The sequence below is a fragment of the Podarcis gaigeae genome, assembly GCF_964106915.1.
Source record: "Podarcis gaigeae genome assembly, chromosome: 10".
Classification (NCBI taxonomy): domain Eukaryota; kingdom Metazoa; phylum Chordata; class Lepidosauria; order Squamata; family Lacertidae; genus Podarcis; species Podarcis gaigeae.
This window is the reverse complement of record NC_139686.1, coordinates 65680412-65701920: the sequence shown is the minus strand read 5'-3', so window position 1 is coordinate 65701920 and position 21509 is coordinate 65680412. Positions and strand designations below refer to the sequence as shown.

The following is a 21509-nucleotide window of genomic DNA, read 5'->3' as shown; positions in this document are numbered from 1 at the left end:
TGGTAAATCTGCCAGAGATTTGATTTCTGATCAGCCAGGGTACTTTGCCTATTCCTTGAATGGAAAAAAAAACTATCCAAAACAATGGCATCTCTTTTTTGAGTACCATCACCAACTACTACAGTCATAAAAGGTAAAAATAAAGTGACCCCAGACCATTCAGTCCAGTCGTGACCAGTCGTGACCGACTCAGGGGTTGCGGCGCTCATCTTGCTTTATTGGCCGAGGGAGCTGGCGTACAGCTTCTGGGTCATGTGGCCAGCATGACTAAGCCGCTTCTGGCAAACCACAGCAGCGCGTGGAAACGCCGTTTACCTTCCCGCTGGAGCGGTACCTATTTATCTACTTGCACTTTGACGTGCTTTTGAACTGCTAGGTTGGCAGGAGCTGGGACCAAGCAACAGGAGCTCACCCCGTCGCGGGGTTTCGAACCGCCGACCTTCTGATAGGCAAGTGCTAGGCTCTGTGGTTTAACCCACAGTGCCACCCGCATCCCACTACAGTCATACCTCGGGTTAAGTATGCTTCAGGTTGAGCGTTTTCAGATTACGCGTTACTTCCGGATTTCACCGCTCGCGCATGCGCAGACGCTAAAAATGACGTCACACGCATGCACGGAAGCGGCGAATTGCGACCCACGCACGTACAGACGTGCAGACACGGGTTGCATTGGCTTCAGGATGCGAACGGGGCTATGGAATGGATCCCATTCACATCCAGAGGCACCACTGTAATGGCAAAAGTAAATTAAAAATACTGTAATTTAGGTGAGAATCAATAAATTCCATCAATCTTCCATAGTTAAGAGGCAGCAATGTTTCAGAATACTCATGGCTGGAAGCCACGGGAGGGGAGAGTGCTCTTGGGTTCAAACCCCACTTGCATGTTTCCTACAAGTATCTGGTTGGACACTGTGCATTGGCCTAATCCTGCAAGACTCTTATGCTCTTATGACCACAGGTTTGCCATTCCTCCTATAGGAAATCCAACTTAGCAACTGTACAGTCTTCAAATAAAAACATCTTGGAGGTCCGGAGCCACAGGGAGGTTAGGCTGGCCTTGACCAGAGCCAGGGCTTTTTCAGCTGTGGCCCCAATCTGGTGGAAAGCTCTGTCACAAGAGACTAGGGCCCTGCGGGACTTGACATCTTTCTGCAGGGCCTGCAAGACAGAGCTGTTCCACCAGGCCTTTGGCCAAGGCACAGTCTGACTCCCTCCTTTGGTAATCCTCACAGAACTCTAGCCCAATGGTTGTCATTAATTTGATTTTGAATTGATTTTAGAATGAATTGATTCTAGAATGCATTTCAATTAATTGATTGTGATTTTATGTAAACTGTGTTACTTTTCTTCCAGTAGCACCTTAAAGACCAACTAAGTTAGTTCTTGGTACGAGCTTTCGTGTGCATGCACACTTCTTCAGATACGTATCTGAAAAAGTGTGCATGCACACGAAAGCTCATACCAAGAACTAACTTAGTTGGTCTTTAAGGTGCTACTGGAGGAAATTTTTTTTTTTGTTTTGACTATGGCAAACCAACACGGCTACCTATCTGTAACTGTGTTACTTTTATTGTTGTTAGCCACTCTGAGCCCGGCTTCGGATGGGGAGGACGGGATATAAATAAATTTTTATTATTTTTATTATTATTATCCAATTTAGGAGCTGGAGCAAAATCAAAAGTTCACCTGTTGTGTTGGCATTTCAATGAGGAGTAAATAAAAAGGGGAAAGAATAGTTAAAATAAATCTGAATTCAGTATCACACATGAGTTGCTTATTCACAATGATCCGTCAAAGCATCTCAGGCTTCACTCCACAAAGATTTCAACTTTTGTGCTTCTCACTCTAATTGTGTTCAGAGCCTTTGTTTTTGATGTTCTGCCTCAAACGATTTTCCTTTCCATTGGGAAATGAATAGTTTAAAATGTATTTAAATAAATGGCTCCTTGGGTTATACTGTATTGGAATATTAATTTTTAATTTAAACCACCATATTATCTTGAAATGGTGTTTTTTCTTTGCTTTTCGTGTTAGCCTCGGGGTGTTTTAAATCTGTCTATCCAGCAATCTGTTCATAACAAGTTGTTAACTTCAGAATTAATCTGAAAAGCTTTTCTTCAAATGCTGTTTGAATATCCATATAACTCTCTGCTGATGCACACAAACTCCTGTTGTATAGTTGGAAAGCCATCTAGAGCTTTTGAACTGGTGACTACTGCTGTCGCCCTCACCCAGTCAGCCTGTACCAATATCTTACGCTATGTACACACCATACATTTAAACCACAAAGCTTCCCCCCAAACCCTGGGAACTGTCGTTTGTTCCTCACAATTCCGAACACACTTAATGAACTACAGTTCCCAGGATTCACTGGGTGCCTGTGACCTGCCCCTCATCCCTCCCTCCCTTCCTGTTCCGGATTCTGGATTTGTGTGTTTTGTCCTTTTGCATCTAATTTGGCTGTATGAATTGTGTATTATTTTGTACTGATTTGTTGGGTCTCTGGACCGTAATAAAGATTGATGATGATGAGAATAAAAGAATTTTTTGGGGGAAACTTGGGTTTAATCTTGTTGTATTAACCAGAATATGAACTCAGGAGCTGAACCTCCTTTGATGCTGTGTTTAATATCCTTGCGGTTTCTTCTAATGAACAACTACAGGCCTGTATTGAAATGCCAAGAGAATGCTCTCACAAAGCTACAATTTTGGAGAATTCTGGGGACAAACCATGACAAATGCGGTTTACATTTGTGAAGTAGGTGGTGTTTTAAAAGGAGGCAGCATTCTGAAAGATGTATCACACCCTTGTGGTGTTGCTTTTAATAACATTCAGCATGAACCCCCCACTGGTACCAGCAACTTTTCTAGCCATCACTGTTCTAATGGTTGGAGTGAATTTATACCGTTTGCCCTGGAGGGGTCTGACACTTAAGTCGAGAGAGCTGTTTGTGGCAGGGACAGCCCATTTTAAAGATGGCACCCTGTCGTGTTAGTGCCATTTTAAGTAATACTCAAAACGGTTTTGCTAATTTGGGGTTTTGCTGCGCTCAACTTGTTCCCACTTTGGCGAACAGCTGTCTTTATTTCCGTCAGCTTTTCTGTTTGCCAACTCCTCCATTTCCCGCTTGCTTTATTTCAACAGAACAAAGCAAATTCAGCTTTGTGAGTAGAGAACAGAGCTTGTTAACGGAACCTGATGGGGTGAGGTTTTTGAGACTCTTTAGAGGGGCGAAGCCTACGGCCTTGGTTTTTGCTATCCAGGATATCGCTCCTCTGTGCCATCTTCTCTCTCTCTCTCTGTCTCGCTCTTTTTTTAGTGGCAATATGAGAGAGATGACCTCTAATGAAGGCACTGGGGGCTTCCTAGACAGAAGCTGCTGAAGCAGCAAAATGGGGCTATTCTGTTTTTCCTGGACTGAAGATTTTCCATCTTGATTTCCATACTGAAGAATTTGGCTATCCTGGGGGCTCTTAAATGACCTGGCTATCCTGGGGGCTCTTAAATGAATTTCCAGTTCAGCTAATATAAATGCTTCTCTATGTTCCTGGTGCTGTCTTCTTTACAGTGGTACCTCAGGTTAAGTACTTAATTCGTTCCGGGGGTCCGTTCTTAACCTGAAACTGTTCTTAACCTGAATCACCACTTTAGCTAATGGGGCCTCCTGCTGCTGCTGTGCCGCCGGAGCACGATTTCTGTCCTCATCCTGAAGCAAAGTTCTTAACCCGAGGTAATATTTCTGGGTTAGCGGAATCTGTAACCTGAAGCGTATGTAACCTGAGGTACCACTGTACAAGATAATGGCTGACTTTTATGGTTTTGGAAGAGAGAATGCTGCTGCCATTTTAATCTTTGGAGTAAACCGTGACCATTGACAATGGGTACAAATAGCAACTGTCAATTTTGGTTACACTGATGCTACTCTTTTCCCTCATGGAACCTATGAGGCTGGAATAGTTAACTCACCCTTCAGTTCACAAATGTATATTTTCCTTTGCTACTTCTCTTCCCCAAATGAGAGAGAGAGGGGACACAGCAGGCCACCAAAGGATGTATGAATGGATAAATGCGCTGGTGGGCAACATGCCCGTTTATACACAATGAAATATTTCTTGACAAGACTCAGGAAGATATCACCTTCAGTCTGCTTTATACTTTCCTTTCAAATTGAAGATAGAATAAGTTGGCACCATCATGTTGCTTCACATGCAGGCTGCTTTGAATGACAAAATTGGTTGGACATCCCATCAGCGTACTTTAGACATTGGATATCCCAGTTTAGGTTATAAGAGGATTGGAACAGATGATCTGTTTATTTCTTTGCAACTTTGGTTTGGATATACAACCAATGTCAGGTTTGTGATTTCTATCACAACACCGGTCTTCAAAGACCTACATTGGCTCCCAGTACAGTGGTACCTCGGGTTACAGACACTTCTGGTTACAGATGCTTCAGGTTACAGACTCCACTAACCCAGAAATGGTACCTCGGGTTAAGAACTTTCCTTCAGGATGAGAACAGAAATCATGCTCTGGTGGCACGGCGGCAGCGGGAGGCCCCATTAGCTAAAGTGGTGCTTCAGGTTAAGAACAGTTTCAGGTTAAGAACGGACCTCCAGGATGAATTAAGTTCTTAACCTGAGGTACCACTGTACGTTTCTGAGCACAATCCAAAGTGTTGGTGCTGACCTTTAAAGCCCATAGTGAGCTTTCAAAGCCATGTTGTGCTTTCAAACTGCCAGGTTGGCAGGAGCTGGGACAGAGCAACGGGAGCTCACTCCGTCATGGGGATTCAAACCGCCGACCTTCTGATTGGCAAGCCCAAGAGGCTCAGTGGTTTAGACCACAGCGCCACCCACGTCCCCTTACCCTTCCTACAATCAGGGTCCTAAAACACACAGGAACTCTCCTAAACAGTGAAGGTTTCCTGCTGCAGAAGTTTATCATTCGACTATCATGGGGGACTACAAAGAAGGGGAAGTGGAAGTGGAAGTGGAGGGGCTTGCACCTGAGGCACCAGCTTATGAGGGCGATTATGGGGGGCCAACATCACATACGTGGCGTCAGGATGTGGGGAAGAACCCGGGGAGGAGCCAAACACAGTGGCATGGCTGAAGAGGGCTCTGGTTGATTTCACACTCCCATCAGAGATCTTTGGATCAGGATTTAGAAAGGACAAACCACAATATCCAGCCCATTCAATTCTTCCTCCAAACTTTAACAGATGTTCTGCTTCCTGTTTTATTGTTTTTGGTGTTTTTGCAGTTTCTGTGGATGCAGAGGCTAAACAGAGGCTGCTTCCTCCCCTAGGATTTTATTCCAATGATCAAAACCAGGAACACAATGTTATTACCACCATCAACGAATTAAAAAAAGAAAGGAAGATTTTTAAGCTTCCCACATTACCATTTCTAAAACTGCAACTTCTTGAGATCTGCTCAAGATTCATCGCACAGCTTTCCTCCGCTTTGTCCTCAATTCCCCTCACCTCTCCTCGTCACCTTTTCTTTTCTCCCATTTTGTTCAAGATCTGACTGAAGTTGTTCTGTTGGTGAATAAAAGCAATTTCTCTCTTGATCCACCTCCAACTTTCATTCTATTTGCTCCCACCATTATCCCTGTACAAACGTGTTTTAAAATCCTTTTGCGAAGTGCGTACCTCCTTTGATTTGCAAAACCACTGCTGAGATACATTTTCGCGAGAGTTCTTCCCCCAGCGTTAGAACGCCTTGGAAACTATTATCATACATTTCAGCTTCCCAGATCTTGGTAAGATCTGGAATCAAAAGGAGCCATCTTTGAAGGTCCCATAAGTTTATCTGCACAAACTAAAGCGACACCCGAGGGAAAATACTATTGTTAAGTATTTAAAATGAAACTGAGCAATGAGCTTAAAGCAAAATAGATCCTTACTGAAGAACCTGACAGTCTAATAGACCGGATGCAAAATGAAGAAGGGACATGATGCAATGGTAAGTGCATCTGTTTGGCATGTAGAAGGCTCCATCACCAGCATCTTCAGCTAGGACTAAAAATGACACCAGGTTGAAACCCTGGTTGAGTTTCTGCTATTTTGTGTAAACTGAAATCTTGGCCTGCCAGAAGGTCCACTTTGCCCAATGGGGTATGGGCAATCTATCCAGAAGATAATTGTACCGTATTTTTCGCTCTATAAGACGCACCAGTCCACAAGACGCACCTAGTTTTTGGAGGAGGAAAACAAGAAAAAAAATATTCTGAATCTCAGAAGCCAGAACAGCAAGAGGGATCGCTGCGCAGTGAAAGCAGCAATCCCTCTTGTTGTTCTGGCTTCTGGGATAGCTGCGCAGCCTGCATTCGCTCCATAAGACGCACACACATTTCCCCTTACTTTTTAGGAGGGAAAAAGTGAGTCTTATAGAGCAAAAAATACGGTATATTGAGGAGTTAGTGATTTGACATGGTTACCCTTCATGCCTCCTCTTCCTTCCCCCTCCCTATGTCTTGTTAAGTTCTTTGATGGCTGAGAGCAGCCTTTCATGTCCTAATCTGTTGGAAGGAAGTGATAGTGCTGGGCGCCTTTTTCGATGCTGGACATCGTTTGGAGAAAGTGAGGCATTTGGAGGGGATGACTTATGAATGCACGTAGCCAGTTGGGCAAGCCACTCAAACTAGCTAGGGGTAAATCAGATGGTTTTGAGCACAGTTTTCTTTGAATTTCGTGCATGGACTGATCCGCTGCAGGGCCATGCAAACTGAAGCTGCCTGGGGAGTCACTTCGCCACTTCTTGGCAGCTTCCAAGTGGCAGATTGAAGTGCTTGCTTGGTATGTATATGTTGCTTGCTGATTAGAATAAAATCTTTAATCTGCTCGCTCACTTGTGTTTGGTATTGCTTCTGAATCTCATTTTAAAAGAATCACCTTGCATTTGGCAAGACAAATGGAGAGAGAGAGAGAGAGATGTCAATAACCAGTAGAGAAGGTAGGAAGAAAACAGAGCACATAAAACACAATATAATACATTAAGTATACTGTAATGGTTCTAAGGGTTGCTCGTGCGTAAATCGACGCCACACCTGGCTGGGTTACCTGGGTGAACCCTTTCTGTCTGGACAGCCACTCACCCGTGGCTGTCTCAATCGCTGGCAGAATCCGTCAGTGGGCATTTCTTGAACTTCCGGAAGCCTTCTGCGCAGGGAGGGTGTGGGCAGCGGAGGACCCGTGCTCTCCCCGCTGGTCTCCAGCGAGGAGTCATGGAGCCACCTCGCCGATTCCCCCATCTGCCCCCCTTCTTCACTGGTGCTACGCTGAATTCCTTCCCCAGAAGATGGGCTGCTTCTCTCCCTCCCGGGACGCTCTCCGGAACCCCTCTGGAGCCCTCCCTCTCCCTCTGGCTCCGATGGCAGTTCCCTGACATATACTATGAAATGTAGAATTAAAAACAATGTAAAATCTTTTTTAAATCAGAAATATAAAATAATTAAAATGATAAAAAACAACATAAAGTGTTAATAATTTTAAAAATCAAGACAGGATCCTGCGCTGGCAAGCTATTGCTGTCACACAAAAACTAGCTATCTTAGCAGTAATCTCCGGAAACTGGTGAGCCAAAAGATAGTCACTATAAAACACTTCAATTTTTCCTGGTATTCTTTGTAAAATTGGATTAATAAAATGGCGGCGGATATCACAATAGAAGGAACAGTACAGTAAGACATGCCCCACAGTTTCTATTATCTCTACTTCACAAGGCATTCACAAGACATAGGCATTCAAACTATGGTACCATTAAAAAGACCCACATCCATCTGCCAATCAGCTGCCATCATTTCAGTGGATGGTGATGTCAGCTGATGGGGGATGAGCTTGATGCTGGAAACATGCATGCGTAGCCATGTGGGCTGTTTGCTAAAGGGCTTTCAAACAGCCCCACAGTGCTTTGTGAAACTTAAAAAACTGGAGGTTCAAAGAACATCATGGGCCCTTATGCAACTGCATTTTGAAGTCCTGACAGTCAGGCCAACGCAGAGCATCTCTGCACGTCAGTTTGAAAGCACACTATGTGGCCCCTGGAACCAAAAGGATTGGGATGTGGCCCCTTGAACTAAAAAAACTCCCCCACGCCTGCAGTAGAGGGAGTGAGGCTTTGCAGCAAGCTGACATGCTCCCTCTTTGTGGGAGCAAAGCGAAGGCATAAAGAAACGACCCATATATTTTGCTTAAATGAAGAAGCAATATATATTTGCACAGGATTTCAACTTTCAGTACCCAGCCATCTGCATTCTCATGAAGCATGATGAGGGCACGTTTATTTTCATTGGTAGTTGCTTGTTATTTGTATAAGGACTGCCTTGTTCTCTGGGCGTCTCACCTACATAAAATGGTAACATACAATACAATAAAACAATACCGTAAAACAACACACAGTCTGAGCTTTTCCAAGAGGGAGAAGAATAAAACCAGGCGAGTAAAACATTCATAATACGCAAGCAGTGGTTTGGGTTTTCTAAGAAACAATTAATAAATAAAATCACAGATCATTTCAAAAAGGTTTCACCTGGTTTCTGAATGCCCACGGAAAGTTTCCCTTTCTCCCAGTCTGCATCTGAATTGAATGAGCAGTTGTGTGCATATGGAATTGTTTGTTGTGCATTTTATTGCCGATGTCTTTACCTCACAGCAAAACCACTCTGAGATACCTTATGGGAAGAGATTCATAAAGGGACTCAAATATTCTTTGCAGCTCCTGGTCTCCTCTTGGCAAATATCAGTGTCAGAAAGTTAGGGAACATTTCAGAACAAAGGGGAAGGCTGAGGTGATGGTTACTTCCCAGGGCAATGAGCAAAAAAATCACCTCAACCGCCTCTTCTGCCAGATCAAAAGCCCTTCCATAAGTAGAACACTTTCTACCCAAAGTGTGAATTGGCCCATAATTCTTATTTTCACACCCCACACCCCCTTTTTAAAGGTTGTGATAGTGATGTTCATTTTTCCAGTATGGTTCTGTAAGTTGAATTTCTGCCACGGCAAGTTGCACCTCTTATAACCACCCCTAGAGAAGAAAATAAACAATTATGAGCATAATAATCTTCTCTCCCCAACCAATCCTTGTAGAATAATAATTACATTGCCTTGGCAGTACCTTTGGGGTTGGGTCTTGTCAGTAGCAATAGGGACTGAAACTCTGTCATTTTCTTCGGGTGAGCAATATGATGATGAAGAAGAAGGTATTCTCATTCCACGTACCAGCTTAATGATTTTGTTTACTCTTTAGCAGGCTCATTTCCAAACAATGACTGATCTCTTCCTTTTCGGAAATTATAGTTCAGTAATGATTTTTGAAGCCCAGCAGGAGAGAATACCTTTCCGTGGGATTGCTAATATTGATGGGCCTTTTGAGTTCAATGTTTATGAGGAGAAAATTCAGAGGAAAGTTGTCGGTTAATAGCTCTTATCAAAATGGAGCGAGCGGAACAGAATTTTGAAAGGAAGCCAGGAGGAAGGGTTTTCGCCCCATTCTGAAACCTTATTTATGGAAACCAACATTCAAAGAAAATTATCCTAGTACAGAAGTGGGGGAATGAGCAGCTTATAGACTTTCTTTGGATAAAGATGATGATATTTGGGAGGAGTTTAGACAGAATATGTTAGGTTACTGACAATTATATGTGTATCAGGATAACAAGAATATACGCATCTATATATTAATGCATGGTAATGTAACAGTATATATATATATTTCATTCTCACTCACTTTTTTCTTTCATTTTCTCACTCTATCTTTTTATAAATTGAATCCCTTTGATAAAATATTAATATAAAAAATAGCTCTTATGAAAATGTGGCGAACGTAACTGTATTTTGAAAGGGAGTGGGGAGAAAGGGTTTACCCCCCTCTGAAACCTTATGTAGGGAAACCAACATTCAGAGAACATTATCCCAGTTACAGGAGTGGGGAACCTCTGGGCTGTAGGCCAGTCTTGGCCTGTAAGGAGGTCCATTTTTGCCCACAAGGCCATTTCCCTAAACCATGCCCACCAGTCAATCAACAGATGTATTGTATTTTTCCATCTATAAGATGGAAAGACACCCCCTAATTTTTGACACTTAGTCTTATACACAGAAAAATATGGTAATTTGTGACATCAGCAGAAGCGCATGGTTCATCATTGGCGAGGGGTGCACTGAACAGGCACATGAAGACAATGCAGCAGGACTGAACCACCACTAGCTGACAAGCGTGCTTCACTTTGCTCAACCTAGTAGGATGGCTTCTCATTCAGCCCCTGCTTCTCACACCCAGTGCATTGTCACAGCACTCCTAGGGAATATGAGTGACAATCACAACTGGGAATCGATGCAGCCAGGGCCTATCATGTATGACTTTCCCACTCGATTGTAGAGAGGATGGTAATCCAGTTGGAAAGACCTCTGCAGTCAGCTCCACCGGTAGAGCTGCAATCTTGCATGGAATTGCAATATGGGGAAGTATACCTATAGCATGGTGAAAGCAGGGAGGACAGACAAATTTGATTCAGTTCCTGTTTAAAGGTGTGCCTACCTAATTTGCACCCGAAACAATTTAAGAAACATCCTTCAGACATTCACACATCTCTGAATTTTGCAATGCAGTTCTCCAGTGAGTAATGTGCTTAAATAAAATCGTATCACAGGGTTATGGGAGTGATGACTGGGAGTGGCCGCCGAGATCACATAACACCAGTCCTGAAAGACCTACATTGGCTCCCAGTATGTTTCCGAGCACAATTCAAAATGTTGGTGCTGATCGTGAAAGCCCTAAACGGCCTCGATCCAGTATACCTGAAGGAGCATCTCCACCCCCATAGTTCTGCCTGGACACTGAGGTCCAACTCCGAGGGCCTTCTGGCGGTTCCCTCACTACGAGAAGTGAAGTTACAGGGAACCAGGCAGAGGGCCTTCTCGGTGGTGGTGCCCGCCCTGTGGAACACCCTCCTATCAAGACATCTGAAGGCAGTCCCTGTTTAGGGACGTTTTTAATGTTTGATGTTGTATTGTATTTTTAATATTTTGTTGGAAGCCGCCCAGAGTGGCAGGGGAAACCCATCCAGATGGGCAGGGTATAAATAAATAATAATAATAATAATAATAATAATAATAATAATAATAATAATAATAATAATTAATTATTATTATTATTATTAACATACAAAAATGCATTAAGTCAGGAAAATTTGCTTTGAAAAATATGTGTTATTAAGCAAAATTGCACACTGGCATGTATATTAGGGTACATTTGCACTAAAATGCTGATAAGTGCTTAAACTGATGTGGAAATGTGGAAAACTGATTAGAACAATGAGAAAACTGATTAGAACAATGAGAAAAAACCCAAAATTGACCATTTCCCCCATTCCTAGGGGAGGAGCGTGTAAGAGAGAGAAGTGTGAAAAATAAGACCTGCCTTCATCTGTTTTAACACCCAAAGGAGCCTTGTTTCTCTGTGAAACCTGTGTGAGTCCACCTCCTGGAGAGAACAATCTTAAATCTTTATTTACACGATTGCCTAGAAAAAAAGATGACAAAGATTCACAGAACCCTGCCAGTTCAAAAGAGTTTGTTGACTCATTGGGCACGTGTCCGCCTTCTGAACTGCTATCTGAATGGGTAAACATTCAGGCAGATGCTAAATCATTGCCCTTGGCCTGCCATAAACATTGCTGAACATAGTATACAAACGCTGCTCATTTCTGTGTGGCTGCTGGAGAGGAATGGCATGCAGCAACATTTCCTCTTTTTCCCCACTAAAAAAGCAGTGCTCTGCAGAAATACCCGATGCTTCTTCACTTTTTTCTGCCTCTTTTGGAACACGGAAAGATGTTTCACGGAGTCAGCCCACTGCTAGCTCAAGATGGCCTACGCAGTGGCGTAAGAAGGGGGCAGTGGGGGCGGGCTGCCCTGGGGGCTCTTGCTGAGGGGCGAGAAGTTCGTTGCACCGCCCGCCAGCCCACGACTCCCAGGCCTACCCTGAGCCGTCGGGGTAAGGGGGGGGAGCTGCGCCACTTTGCCGGCGGCATTCCCCCCTTCCCCCTTCATTTTGACAGCTTGGGGGAGGCTTGGGAGTCACGGGCAGGCGGTGCACTGAATGTTTGCCATGGGTTGCTCGCTCCGCCCCTGTGAGTGGCTTGCTCCACCCCCAGCTGCAAGGCGCACGCCACTCTGGGCACCCGAGCAGCTATCCCACACCTGGGAGGGCACCCTCTGTGCCACGCCCCCTCAGGAGCTCACCCACCCTGGGCAGCGCAGGCATATGCTCCACCGCTGAGCCTACACTGACTGGCAGCAGCTGTCCAGGGCTTTGGGCAAGAGTGCTTCTCAACCCTACTTGAAAACCAAACCCGAGATCTTATGCATTCAAGGCAGGTGCTTTGCCAATGAGCTCAAGCCCTTCCTCACTTCATAGTATTTATTCAATCATATTTATATATATATATATATATATATATATATATATATATATATATATGCTTTCGTAGATTTTCACGGGTACAGGAATGCAGGTTTTGGTGTCCTCGGGTGTCTTCCCGTGTAAAAGTTGGGGTGTCTAGGCGACGTTTCGACGAGGTCTCACTCGTCATCTTCAGGCTGGTGCTTTCGGCTTCTTGTTACTGGAACAGAGCGGGATCTCAATGTTTGAGTTCCTATAAATACTGTAGAGGGGGTGTGGTGTCTAGCCTCCAATGTTCTGGGCAGAGAGGAAGTTCCCAGGCTAGTGTGCCTTTTCTTCTTTTGTTCCTTAATTACTTGAGAGATACCTTGAGTGATTTCTTGAGTGATATCCTGAGTACCACTTAGGTGGGTCATTAGGTGTGGATTAGTTGCTAAAGTCTTTGTGTCTTGACCTCTTGAACTTTGTGAAGAGTTTTCCTGAGAAGATGGCTGTATTGCACTTAGTTGTGCTTTGGCTTGGCTTCGTGTATAGGGGCGAGCTGTGGTTTTGTGGCTTGTGTCAGCCAGATCTGTGTAGGGATTGCAGGGGGGTGCAGCATCCGGAGGTGCCACCATGGATTGGCTACTGGATGGTGTCAGTAATTCATCTGTGGCGAGGGTCTGGGTTTGGGTCTGGTGTGGTTGATTGGTGTTGGCGTTCTGTGTGCCTCTGGATCTGGTGTCAGTTTTTGTGGAGAGGGCTAATTTCCAGATGTCTGGCAAGCGGGATGTGTCGTCACGCTTGTTCATGTTGTGAGGGTGTTTCTCTATCTCGATGGCTTCCATGATTATTCTCTTGTGGTGATGTTCCATGTTAAAGAGCAATTTGGAATCTGCAAAATTAATTTCGTGTCCTGTTTCTTTCATGTGTTGGAAAAGAGAGGAAGTTTTTTCTTCTTTTTTGACGGCATTCTTGTGTTCTGCGATACGTGCAACAAACAGACGAATAAATGCACGTATCGCAGAACACAAGAATGCCGTCAAAAAAGAAGAAAAAACTTCCTCTCTTTTCCAACACATGAAAGAAACAGGACACGAAATTAATTTTGCAGATTCCAAATTGCTCTTTAACACGGAACATCACCACAAGAGAATAATCATGGAAGCCATCGAGATAGAGAAACACCCTCACAACATGAACAAGCGTGACGACACATCCCGCTTGCCAGACATCTGGAAATTAGCCCTCTCCACAAAAACTGACACCAGATCCAGAGGCACACAGAACGCCAACACCAATCAACCACACCAGACCCAAACCCAGACCCTCTCCACAGATGAATTACTGACACCATCCAGTAGCCAATCCATGGTGGCACCTCCGGATGCTGCACCCCCCTGCAATCCCTACACAGATCTGGCTGACACAAGCCACAAAACCACAGCTCGCCCCTATACACGAAGCCAAGCCAAAGCACAACTAAGTGCAATACAGCCATCTTCTCAGGAAAACTCTTCACAAAGTTCAAGAGGTCAAGACACAAAGACTTTAGCAACTAATCCACACCTAATGACCCACCTAAGTGGTACTCAGGATATCACTCAAGAAATCACTCAAGGTATCTCTCAAGTAATTAAGGAACAAAAGAAGAAAAGGCACACTAGCCTGGGAACTTCCTCTCTGCCCAGAACATTGGAGGCTAGACACCACACCCCCTCTACAGTATTTATAGGAACTCAAACATTGAGATCCCGCTCTGTTCCAGTAACAAGAAGCCGAAAGCACCAGCCTGAAGATGACGAGTGAGACCTCGTCGAAACATCGCCTAGACACCCCAACTTTTACACGGGAAGACACCCGAGGACACCAAAACCTGCATATATATATATATATATATATATATATACAGTGGTGCCCCGCAAGACGAAGGCCTCGCAAGACGAAAAACCCGCTAGACGAAAGGGTTTTCCGTTTTGGAGGCGCTTCGCAAAACGAATTTCCCTATGGGCTTGCTTCGCAAGAAGAAAGCCCATAGGGAAATCTCCGGGGACCTCTTTTAAATGCTAGCGGTGGGGAGCAAAGCCTTTCCCCCCCCTCCGGCCTTCAGAAGAGGTCCAGGAAGGCCGGCGGGGGCCGAAAGGCTTTGCTCCCCACCGCCAGCATTTTAAAATTAGTCCGGGATAGCAGGGAAGCGCTTCCCGCTATCCCGGATGGCTTTTGAAGGCAGGCGGCGGGGGGGGGGGAGCAAAGACTTTCGCCCCCCACCGGCCTTCAGAAGAGGGAGCGGAGAAGTCTCCGCTGTCTGGGGTGATCTTAAAATGCTGGCGGGCGGCAGCGCTGCTGCCCGCGAAGCCTTCGCTGCCGCCCACCAGCATTTTTAAAACCCCGGGACAGCGGAGGACTTCTCCGCTGTCTGGGGTGATCTTAAAATGCTGGCGGGCGGCAGCGCTGCTGCCCGCCAGCATTTTAAAATCGCCCCGGGAAGTCTCCGCTGTCCCAGGGGCTTTTAAAATGCTGGGGGACAGCAGCGAAGGCTTCGCTGCCGCCCGCCAGCATTTTAAGACCGCCCCGGGACAGCGGAGAAGTCTCCGCTGTCCCGGGAAGGCAGGCGGGGGGGGGGGGAGCAAAGACTTTCGCCCCCCACCGGCCTTCAGAAGAGGTCGGGGGACAGACTGTCCCCGGACCTGGTCTGAAGGCGGTTTCCATAGGAACGCATTAATTGATTTTTAATGCATTCCTATGGGAAACCGTGCTTCGCAAGACGAAAAACTCGCAAGACGAAAAGACTTGCGGAACGAATTAATTTCGTCTTGCGAGGCACCACTGTGTATATATATATATATATATATATATATATATATATATATATATATTTCAGCATATCATTTTCAACAATTATTAAACATACTTTTATATCTTATACAATTGTTTTTACTTCCATCAATCACATCTGAAAATTTTCCAATCTTTTTCACTTGATTTACATTTCTTACTTTCACTATTACATTTAAATCTCCTAACGTCTCTCTTCTTTGCAATATTTCATATATTCCTCCTTACAAAACATCTTGTAGTCCTACTAGCGTAATTTGGTGATTACAGTAGCTCTTCAAATAGTTTGTATATTTCTTCCAATCTTCTGTAAATCTCTGGTCCCACAGTTTTCGAATCCTTCCTGTCATTTTGTCCAATTCTGCGTAGTCCATTAATTTCGTCTGCCATTCTTCTTTTGTTGGTATTTCTTCTTGCTTCCACATATTTTATTAAGTTTCAACATTCTTAACATATACAGTCATTATACAATTTCGTCTCTCTCTTCTTTGACTTCCTACCCCTTTCTCCATGGAGTTGTTTTTTCTTCTTTTCTGCTGCACCCTATCCTCTGTCTAGCAAATCATAACCTCAATATGATAATCTAATCACTTCTGTTGCTCATAGCTCAAGCCCTACTTGCGAGTTCACTCTACTATAATATTTCTTCAAATAGTTCAGAAAAGACATCCATTCTTCCATAAAACAATCATCATTAGACTCTCTTAATTTCGCCAGTTCTGCATAGTCCATTATCTTACTTATCCATTCTTCTTTGGTTGGAACTTCTTCTTTCTTCCATTTCTACACCTATAAAATCTTAGCTGCTGTTATTACATATATAAACTGTAAACTTTTTTTGGTGGAATTTTGGCCCCGATAATCCCTATCAGAAATGCTTTGGGCCTTTTTGATACAAAGTTGTACCTTGGAAGTCGAACGGAATCCATTCTGGAAGTCCATTCGACTTCCAAAACTTTCAGAAATCCAAACGTGGCTTCTGATTGGCTACAGGAAGCTCTGGCAACCAATCGAAAAATGCGAAAGCGCCGCCGGACATTTGGCTTCCCAAAATAGTTCGCAAACCAGAACAGTCACTTCTGGGTTTGCAGCATTCGGGAGCCAAAACGTTTGAGAACTAAGCTGTTCGAAAACCAAGGTATGACTGTACTCATTTTAAACATGTTTTTTATATCGTCATGTATCAGTTCCCCATATAACCTCGCTTTCTTACAAGCCCACCACACATGGGGAAAAATATCCATATACCTGTTTACACTTCCAGCAATTACTGTATTAGGAACCTGGACTTCATAATTTTGGTAGGTGTGGGGTGGAGCTTACCTTATTGCTGTGAGGTGATTGCCAGTGGCATGTGATATTTTATTTCCATCAAATATTTCCCCAGCAGTTTTAAGTGCCACTGGCTTCCTGGGCTTCCTGATATGAAACAGCCCCTTTGGAGGGTAGTTGCGCCACGAAATCTTCCCCTCAGCATTATCTGAAGGCCTGGACGTAGACAAAGGCAGGCTTTGGTAACCTTTTCCAATATGGCGCCTGTGACGTTAACATACATGAGAGAGTGCTGGAGGGGAAATAGTTAACCAGGTTGCCCAGCCAGGACCCAGGGGGATGGAGTCAGTAGGACTATAAAACCAGTTCGGGGAGTTCAGGAGGAGTTCGTTGGGAGTTGTTGGTGGGTAGTTGGCTTTAGTTGGATTTAGTGGGTTGGTTGGTTGGGAAAGGCAGTTGGTAATAGAGAGACAGTTAGGGCAGGGGGTTCTTGAGTGTAGGGAGGTAGAAGAGATAGAGAGAGGAAAATAAGACTAAGAAAGTAAAGAGCAACAACGTTTGGAATGCTGTAAAAGTTTTGTTTGTGTCTGAAATAAAGTACCCTCTTCTTTATTAATTGAGAAGCTGACTGAGACTGAAGTAATTTTACCAGGGAGGACCTGGTTGGTGGCAGCGGATTAGTGGTGTACGGGTCAATAGTCCATGAGACGACCGGGGGCTCCATACGAACGCCACAGTGCCCTGTGCAAAGCCAACATTTGGCACCCCCAAATGGTTATGGATCTCAGTTATGGATCTTCTCAGTTTGAAGCCTATCCTTTCCCTCAAAGAGTTCTAGGCACCGTCATTTGCCCTTCGCAGAGTTGCAGTTCCCAGTAATCCCTTGCAAGCTGGAGGGACCAGAATTATTTGAAGGAAAGAATGTGTTTTAAATAGATGGCATGTACACAAGCCCTAGTTGAGGAAGTAAAACCTGTTTGATTGTTGTTGTGCTGTTTTCAGAAAGGCCCTGTATACAAACCTGCTTCATCGGATACATCTCCAGGTACTAAACCTTGAGGTGGATAGTCGTCTCCTTTTTTAAATAGTGTTTCTTGAATGTGGTAGCGAGGAATCGGAGGGAAGGAGGCAGGTTCCAGGCTGGCTAGTAAAAGACAATAGCTTAAGGGCTGATCCTTCTTTCCCCCTTATTCAAAGATAGTTTCTTCTTCAGTGTGATTCAGAAGAGGCTCTTTTTACTTGAGAATTCTGACAATAGCTTTCCCCAAATGGATAATGCCTTTCTTGCCAAAGGGGGAAAAAAAGAGAAAAAAGAAGTTATTATTAGGCAATAATGTCCTGCGTTTTCCTCACCTTCAGCTCCTGAGGAATAATGAAGCAACAGAACTGGTGGATGCAAATACAGTTTTCAGTCACATAAATATGCTTCGTATTTCTGGATGAACTAGACACCCCATGATGTATTGTGCATTTTACTTGGAAATCTGCATTGCCGGGCTTCTTTTCCCCCTTCTGTTTTAATTTTCATGTCTGTGGTGGTGTCGACGGAAGTGGTTAGTGAATCATTTTTATTTGTTTTTCTAAAACAGTACACCACTCATGAGTACAAGCACACACATCCACAGCAAATGTGGGGCACAACCAGGGCCAGATTTAGACCCATGTTGGCAGTGCTGTTTTAGTGAATTTCTCTTAAGAATAGCTCAGAAACTTCAAATTTCTTCAAATTTGTTCGAGATTTTGCTCAACAACTTTGCCCAAGAAAGTCCAACAACTTTTCTGTCTGGATTTTCACTTTTTGAGATATGGCAACACTTGTTGTTGTTGTTTAGTCGTGTCCGAGTCTTCGTGACCCCATGGACCAGAGCACGCCAGGCACTCCTGTCTTCCACTGCCTCCCGCAGTTTGGTCAGACTCATGTTTGTAGCTTTGAGAACACTGTCCAACCATCTTGTCCTCTGTCTTCCCCTTCTCCGTGTGCCCTCCATCTTTCCCAACATCAGGGTCTTTTCCAGGGAGTCTTCTCTTCTCATGAGGTGGCCAAAGAATTGGAGCCTCAGCTTCACGATCTGTCCTTCCAGTGAGCACTCAGGGCTGATTTCCTTCAGAATGGATAGGTTTGATCTTTTTGCAGTCCATGGGATTCTCAAGAGTCTCCTCCAGCACCATAATTCAAAAGCATCAATTCTTCGGCGACCAGCCTTCTTTATGGTCCAGCTCTCACTTTCATACATCATTACTGGGAAAACCATAGCTTTAACTGTATGGACCTTTGTCGGCAAGGTGATGTCTCTGCTTTTTAAGATGCTGTCTAGGTTTGTCATTGCTTTTCTCCCAAGAAGAAGGCGTCTTTTAATTTTGTGACTGCTGTCACCATCTGCAGTGATCATGAAGCCCAAGAAAGTAAAATCTCTCACTGCCTCCATTTCTTCCCCTTCTAATTGTCAGGAGGCGATGGGCCCAGTGGCCATGATCTTAGTTTTTTTTATGTTGAGCTTCAGACCATATTTTGCGCTCTCCTCTTTCACCCTCATTAAAAGGTTCTTTAATTCCTCCTCACTTTTGCCATCAAGGTTGTGTCATTTGCATATCTGAGGTTGTTGATGTTTCTTCCAGCAATCTTAATTCCGGTTTGGGATTCATCCAGCCCAGCCTTTCGCATGATGAATTCTGCATATAAGTTAAATAAGGAGGAAGACAATATACAGCATACTCTACCAAACCTTAAAAGCCATTTATACAACTTTGGCTTCCCCGAAAGAACCTAGAGTCCTGGAAACTCTTGTTTGGTAAGAGTAATGGGACTTGTAGCTCTGTGAGGGGACTCCTAACAGCTTTCAGCACCCTTAACAAAAAGCGAGGAGTGGATGTGACCTACTACAGTCATACCTTGGAAGTTGAATGGAATCCGTTCGGAAGTCCGTTTGACTTCCAAAATGTTTAGAAACCAAAGCACGGCTTCTTCTTTTTATTATTTTAAAATAATTTTTATTGGAATTTTATTTACAACATAAACCCCCACCCCCAAAACACAATCCAACCTCATTAAACATGAACATAACATACAGTGAGCATAACATACAACAATACAAACAACGAAATAAAAGACTTCCTTTGTCCTGTATCTGGCCTCCTTATTTACTTCTTATAAACTGTTTCCTTTATGAATATCAATAAGATAAAACTTTATTCACATTAGCCAATGGCCATAGCAGCAGTAAAACATTACAGTATATACAGAAAAGGAAATTTGATGAATAATTATTAAGATTTTTCTAATTATAACTTAAATATCCACAAAGTCTCCTGCAGACATTAATCGAAACAAGTCCAGGTATGTATTTTAGGGCACTGTTTTGTGAAAGACTCTCCTCCCTGGAAGAGAGGGGAGTGGTTGTGGGCGGGAGCCCGAGCGCCGCCCAGCAGGGGGCATTGCCCCCTGCCTCCAGCTCACCTGGCTGGCGCTCACGCCCCCCGGTGGCCACCCAACCAGGTGTCGTGGAGGGGGCGTGTTCAGCAGCCTTTTGCTGCAGCGCCAGCCTCTCCCTGGCCTCATTCCTCCTCCTCGTCCCGTCGCATCGTCCCGTTCCCCCATGCTTTTTGAAACTCTTGTCTAGTGTGATCTCTAATTGCCTCTGTTAATCTAGCCAGTTCAATATACTCTAACAGTTTGTCTTGCCATTCCTTTTTTGTTGTCACAGTTTCTTTTTCCCAGTTTTTAGCAATTAGGATCCTTGCTGCTCCTGTGGCATAAAGGAATATTTTCTGATCTTCTCTTGCTATACCTGTGTCCGTTATCCCTAGTAGAAGCTCCTGCAGCCAATTGAAAGCCGCAGAAGCCCCGTCGGACGTTCGGGTTCCAAAGAACATTCGCAAACTGGAACACTCACTTCTGGGTTTGTGGCATTCGGGATCCAAAACGTTTGACTCGCAAGGCGTTTGGGATCGAAGGTACAACTGTTCACTTTGTCATCATCGTCATTTTATTATTTATACCTCACCCATCTGGCTGGATTGCTCCAGCCACTCTGGGCAGCTTCCAACACATCTAAAAACATAATATAACATCCAGCATTAAAACCTTCCCAGTACAGGCCTGCCCTCATGTGAATGGGCTCTCTCTACTTCCTTGAGTTAGTTACAGCAGAATGCTATGCATGTTTTCTCAAAAAGTCCTGTTGATATCAATGGAGCTTGCTTTCCAGTAACTTTGCAGGACTGCAGACTTAGGTGAATTCTGAAGCCGTTGCATTCAACCCCTAAACACAATATCCAAGCATTTCAGCAGTCCACAGCACTGGCTGTTATCTCTTTGCAAGCATAATAGAATTTTTCTGCTCTTCATTCTCACTGTGAGGCTTTTTTTATGCACCGATACCCTCAGGCTCTCTCAGCAATACACAAGAGAGCTACTTTCCCCTCCAATTTATTTCTATGAGTCTTGACAGCTTTCATTTACACAAGTAGATAGTGTTTTAAACATTACCTGTGCTGCTCCTCTCATACCATCCGGACCTCTGGAGTAAGTTTCCGTAATTCCATTCCATTGACTGGCAGCAAAGGCATTGCAAACTTCAGGCACCATATGTTGCCAAATATCAAAGCCTTGTTTACATCCAGAGAGACCAGCTGCAGACAACTAACCTTATAAGCCAAATTGGTTTATTCCAACCAGTCGGTCAGTTTCTGTAAGTACTTCCTCCTCTGGAAGTGCTGCGTTGATTCTGAAAAGAAAGTCACTCAACTTTTAGGGTGGCGGATAATATTTATGGCTCTTATACATACTGCTTTTCTTTCCTTTTTTTTTAAAAAAAAAATAATTAATTTTTTAACATATCATTTTCAACCATTATTAAGCATACTTTTATATCGTATACAATTTTTTTGACTTCCATCAATCACATCTGAAAATTTTCCAATCTTTTCACTTAATTTACATTTCTTACTTTCACTATTACATTTAAATCTCCTAACTAATCTCTCTCTTCTATCTCTTCTTTGCAATATTTCAT

At 43.9% G+C, this 21509-nt stretch overlaps 1 protein-coding gene and 1 long non-coding RNA gene across 6 annotated transcripts in view; one reads left to right on the top strand and one right to left on the bottom strand.

Annotated features, from left to right (window-relative positions):
- Positions 1 to 6421, bottom strand: part of LOC310826606 — a 230649-nt gene extending 224228 nt beyond the window's left edge. Inside the window, exon 1 of the long non-coding RNA XR_014555883.1 lies at positions 6194 to 6421. This is a non-coding gene — a long non-coding RNA (uncharacterized lncRNA). The remainder of the gene's footprint in view (positions 1 to 6193) is intronic.
- LOC310826577 (uncharacterized protein) overlaps positions 1 to 21509 on the top strand; it is a 51262-nt gene that overhangs the window by 6449 nt on the left and 23304 nt on the right. The window lies entirely within an intron of this gene.